Genomic DNA, 6,024 nt, shown 5'->3' with positions numbered 1-6,024 from the left:
CCAGGCGGTCTGTGCCAGAAATCACTGTACTCAAAAGCCTGAGTCAGGAATCAGTACCAACAGAGACGCAGCGCTAGATGTCACCATAATGCACAGCCAGGGATCAGGAGCAGACAGCAACCAGGAAGCTAGCAAGTAAACACTATCACTAGCAATAGTGAAGGGTAGTTCATGAATGATCAGTTCAAAATGAACTCATCTTCAAAGTGAACTAACTCATTTAGTTCACAACTCTGGCAAAGATTAGTTCATCAAGAGCTAAAACAAGTGGAAGGAGTTAGACAGAGATAAAGCACAGCAGCTCCATTTTCTCGCCTTTTTTCTACTCACCTTTTTTGTGTTAAAATCACTGTCCTTTTAGTCTTGATTCTGGCTTTTGTACTGGGCCCTGAACTCCCCTCTCCCTATACTCCTCATCTGTACTAAATATGCTACTGGGTTTGTAGGTGCTACAACAGCAGCACTGCTATTCAGATCGCTCATGTAATACTCATGAGTCAGTACCGCTAAAGTACTACAGATGGCGCTGCTGTGCTCAGACATTGTGTGGGACTCTGCGGAGCTGATCACTGAACTATATTGTCAAGAGTCATTCTCCTGGCTCAGTGGTTCATTTAGTTCACTGGTTCATTTAGATCATTTAGCTCACAAGTCACAGGATACTTTTCCTGTCAGCTCGAGACACAGAGCTAGCTGATTGCTGCATGCTATGTATTGTAGTTCTGTTCCACCATATATAGGGGGAGATGTATTAGTCATTCAAGAGAGATACAGTGAAAAAGTTATGGGGTTTTTTCTACTGTATTTTAAAAGCAAAAAAATGACACTTTATAATACTCTCAATTTGGGTCATCATCAGCTAGTTATATAGCGCCACTAATTCTGCAGCGCTGTACAGAGAACTCATTCACATCAGTCCCTGCCCCATTGGAGCTTACAGTGTAAATCCCCTAACACACACACACACACACACACACAGACTGAGAGACACTAGAGTCAATTTAATAGCAGCCAATTAACCTACCAGTATGTTTATGGAGTGTGGGAGCAAACAGGAGCAAATGGAGGAAACCCACGCAAACATGAGGGGAACATACAAACTCCACACAGATAAGGCCATGGTCAGGAATCAAACTTATCACCCCAGTGGTGTGAGACAGAAAGTGCTAACCACTGAGCCACCGTGCTGCCCATTATTCATTCTTTCTCATTTGCATATTATGGAAGTAAAAAATAATAATAATAATGGAAATGTTATTAACTTTGCAGAGCTCAACATGTCACTCCTAGTTTGTTACATAAGTGATTGCCCTTTTTAAAATATTAAAAATGATCAGACATATTAAGCATATCTGATTAATTTAACAGGACTATAACTCATCCAATGAGTTAGCAGTAGACATGCCTACTGCATGTGTAATGGACTAGGGGGTAAATGTATCAAGCTGGGAATTTTCTGGCGGGTATGAAAAGTGGAGATGTTGCCTATAGCAACCATTCAGATTTTAGCTATCATTTTGTAAAATGTACTAAATAAATGACAGCTAGAATCTGATTGGTTTTTCAAACCCGCCAGAAAACTCTCAGCTTGATACATTTACCCCTAGATCTATGTTTCCAATCACTTCACTCAGCAGTTGTTCCAGAACCAGTGAACTAAATCAGTGTTTCCCAAACTCAGTCCTCAGCTACCCCTAACAGTGCAAATTTCCCTTATCTCCTGGCTGGAGCACAGGTGTAATCATTACTGACTGATACATTGTAACACATCCACAGGTGGTGTAATTATAGTGTGTCAGTCAGTAATGAGTACACCTGTGCTCCAGCCAGGAGATATGGAAAACCTGCACTGTCAGGGGTACCTGAGGACTGGGATTGGGAAACACTGAACTAAATTAAGTAATCTTTTGAGTAAACTAGGGGGTAAATGTATGAAGCTCCGGGTTCTTCAACACCCGCGAGTTCGGCGTCTTCAGCGCTTAAAGTTAAAGCGGCGCTGCCTTGTAAAGGGAAGTTTCCCTTAAAGTTAAAGCGGCGCTGCCTTGTAAAGGGAAGTTTCCCTTAAAGTTAAAGCGGCGCTGCCTTGTAAAGGGAAGTTTCCCTTTACAAGGCAGCGCCGCTTTAAATTTAAGCGCTGAAGACGCCGAACTCGCGGGTGTTGAAAAACCCGGAGCTTCATACATTTTCCCCCTAGATCATAATGAACTAATCTCCAAAATGAACTAGATTTTCCATCACTAACTAGCAATACAAAGCTGGACAGCTAAGCAACTACCCCAGAGAGACCCCCAGTAGGAGCAGGTAAAGGATACGTCTCCAACAGTAATTGGTCTGCTGATCACCCCCAGAAATATATTTTCTCGTCACATTTACGTTTCAACATTTGTGTTTTGAGTTACGAACATCTTAATATACATGCAACCTTAAACTTAGTGTATAGGGCCTAGGATTTCCGCAGTTTTCTCTTCCTCCAAATAGTCTCTCCCTACACAACTCCAGATAACATCGACCCCCTTGCTTCTTTAAAATACTCCCATGCAGACCTGATAGCGCTCCCTTCTGAAGATGAACATACTTTTCTTAGTATACTCCATGTGAGACGGCCATCACCCCCGCCCCCCTCCCTTACCTACCCTACACCTCCTTCAATGCCCACCCCCTCCCTCTCCCGCCCCTTACCCATTACCACTTTGTTATATTGCAATATATTCTACTGTTTTGTGAGTGACATTGCTGGATTTCTACTCTGCTCTGTGATTATTTCAATCAAAATGCTTGTTGTCCAAAGTTTATGTCATTCATTCTTTATTATGCAATAAAATTTTGAGTTTAAAAAAAAACTTAGCGTATAGGTGTGTAAACAGCAGATATATATATATATATACGGTAATAATCATCAACTTGAAATATGACGCTTCTCAATGGGGCGTGCATAATGTGCGTCTGCCACTTACACGTGAACGCCCCCGATTTCTCTCTCTCCAAGCTAAAAAGGCCACAATTGTTAGGTACGCGCAGACCAAAATACTGGCGCAAGGTGTACACATGCACAGTCCATCACATTGTACGTGAAATGCAAAGGTTCTACGCGCAAATTCACTTGCATCCTACACTAAATCAGGACAATTGTACAATCAAGTAGAAATATGTTTTGTGTTCTGTGACTAGTAATGTTGTCATGTTATACTTATGACAGAGATAACACTACTTCACAGCTATTCATACTCTATGTTTATACAATACCTACAGCTTCTGTGCTTCATTCCTCTCTCCTCTATCTTCATTACTGCAGTCTGAGATTAGACCACATTTAATTCAGCCTAGGGGTAGCTCTAATAACTAAATTCACTAACCCAGCAACTGATCAGCCACCTAAAACAAAAGCTTAAGTAGAAAAAAAAAGCATAAGACAACATGACTCTATTTTCTGCTGTCCCCTTGAACTGTGGTACCCTAGGCAAGTGTCTGCTTAGTCTATATGGTACAGACTTGTGTACGAGTGCCCCTTCTGTCCACCGCTCCAGTACTGATACCATCACAGGAGTGTATTACTAATATATATCAAGTTTCATCAGGACATTAAGTCCGACATGTGTCCATTGTTTGTTACAGGGGTTCTCAACCTGTGGTAAGTGTATCCTCTAGAGAACCAGATTCAGGGGGTAACATGGCATGCTAAATGTAATAAAATAAAGGTTATTGTTGTATTAAAGAATAGCCACTTGGCCCGAGAGCCGGATCTCTGTCATACATGTACATACACTATATGGACCAAAGGATTCAACACCTAACCATTACACCAACAGGGAGTGTAATGACATTGTATTCAAATACATATACTTTAACATGGAGTTGGTCCCCCTTTTGCAGTGATAACAGCTTCCACTCTTCTTGGAAGGTTTTCCACACGATGTTGGAGTGTTTCTGTGGGAATTTGTGCCCATTCATTCTGTAGAACATTTATGAGGTCAGGCCCTGATGCTGGACGAGAAGGCCTGGCTAGCAATCTCTGTCCGTTTCATCCCAATTGAACTCATGACTCCAGTGCTGTGAGGCAGAAGTGCTAACCACTAAGCACCGTGCTTATTAATTATTCTCCAAATGCACTAATGTCTAGCAATAGTACATTCTAAATTCAACACATATCCACTAACTTAACATGTTATACATCAATATTTGCATATTTAGCAATAAAATGCAATTAAGTGGTCTTATGAGAAAATTAATGACAAGTAAATGTCTCTCCACTTCTCTATCCCAGAAACAATAGACTGTGATAGAAAAGGCTCCAGAATAAAGTCACTGGTGTCAGTTTTCCTTAGCTTTGTCAAACGTAAATATCTTTTAATGGTGACACTCTGTAGTATCCCTCACTTTTCTAATAAGCACAATCTCTATTCTGTCTTTTTCTCGGCAGAATATAACTTGAAGAATTTAGATGTGTACACACTCCTCCATGTTTCATTCTATTACACAGGCCCAGTCCTGCAGTGAGCCATCTCTCTTCTGTACTTCACTGTAATGAATGTCACTGGTCTCAGGTAAATGTTGTTTACTGCAGATTTTCACAATATATCTCAGTCTCTGATCCCTAAAGGTCTTCCCCTATCACTACCCCTGATAGTTTATCACAGTCCTGCAAAAGGGTGTACAAATTATCTTCGGGACTCCCCACCAAGTCCCTAACTACCTAATAACAAGATTCACAATACACAGTCCCATCAAACAATAAATAGACAGGGGTTACTTATCCATTTAGATTCTGTTTTTTCCTCAGACCTCTCACAGGAAGTTTCAGCTGTTTCTCTCACAGGATAGGGTTGACAAGTCTGACCGGGCTCGACCTCCTGAGACTCTTCTGTCCCTCCCGGCTGTTTCCTGATGGGCTGATTTTCTTAGGGGACTCACAGGGCTTTTCTGCTAACGACATGACAGGGTACTTTCCTGACTGGCTGACAGGTTTTTCCGCTGACAGGAACCCACTGCCACACTGCAACTGCCAGTTTAAAGTCATTCCTCTCACACCTCTCTCTTTTCCCTTGGCCTGCTGGGAAATGTAATTTTTATTTATCAATCCCTGACATTAGTGCACATGTGCGGGCCATCATGTCCACGGGCACTACAGATTTTACAACGCTGTGATAGGCAGCGCCAGGAAATGTTCAGTACCACAGAGTCATGATAAATAGACCACCCCAAGACCTGATTCCCCTTTCGCCCTCCCACCACACCCCCGCTCCAGGACCTCCCGGAGGCCACCTACAGAAAGTTGGGAAGTATCTAATAAACTAAAACATAGCTTGTAATTGACAAATAGAAATGGGTGCTTAAGCTAAATCATACTTGCCGACTTTTGGGGGGAGTATGGACGTAGGGGGCTGTGCTTGGCGGATCGCGGTATTACATCCATTAGGAACTGGGCAGATGCAGGGGGATGTCCTACTCTCCCCGGTAGTCCAGGAGACCTACCCGGAATTCAGGAGTCTCCCGGACGTTCCGAGAGAGCTAAATCAATACAGACAATATGAAGCTTCCTAACCTACTACTTAGTCTGACCTGAAGGCAGAAAGTGGAATTCTGAACCAGTTTTTCTGTATATATAAGTGCGTGTGTGTGTGTATGTATAAATATATATATATATTTGTGCAGATAACAGATACCACATAAAAGGGGGCGCATAACCCTATTCAGTATACAGTCACTAGGCGGGATAATTACACCCAAAGTCCAATGTACAGGAGGCAGCCAGTTCCAATACAGGTGGTGAGTCTGGAAAATCTATAAAGGAATAAAGGAAACACGGCGCCACATAGTGTATTACCACAATATATTAATGTAATAAGAGAGAGTAAAGTGGATGAGTCAGATGTGTACTCAAGGATAATAACTTCTCTCCGGTAGGGCTAATGAAACCGAAAGGGTGAATAGATATATACAAAAGTGACAGCACACTGTGTTCAATGCCACCAATGTAATCACCAATAAACATAAAACTGCGTACCAGATAATAGAACCAGAAGATGT

The sequence above is a fragment of the Mixophyes fleayi genome, chromosome 9 (genome assembly GCF_038048845.1).
Source record: "Mixophyes fleayi isolate aMixFle1 chromosome 9, aMixFle1.hap1, whole genome shotgun sequence".
Taxonomy (NCBI): domain Eukaryota; kingdom Metazoa; phylum Chordata; class Amphibia; order Anura; family Limnodynastidae; genus Mixophyes; species Mixophyes fleayi.
The sequence above is the reverse complement of the archived record's forward strand: the minus strand, read 5'-3'. Positions refer to the sequence as shown.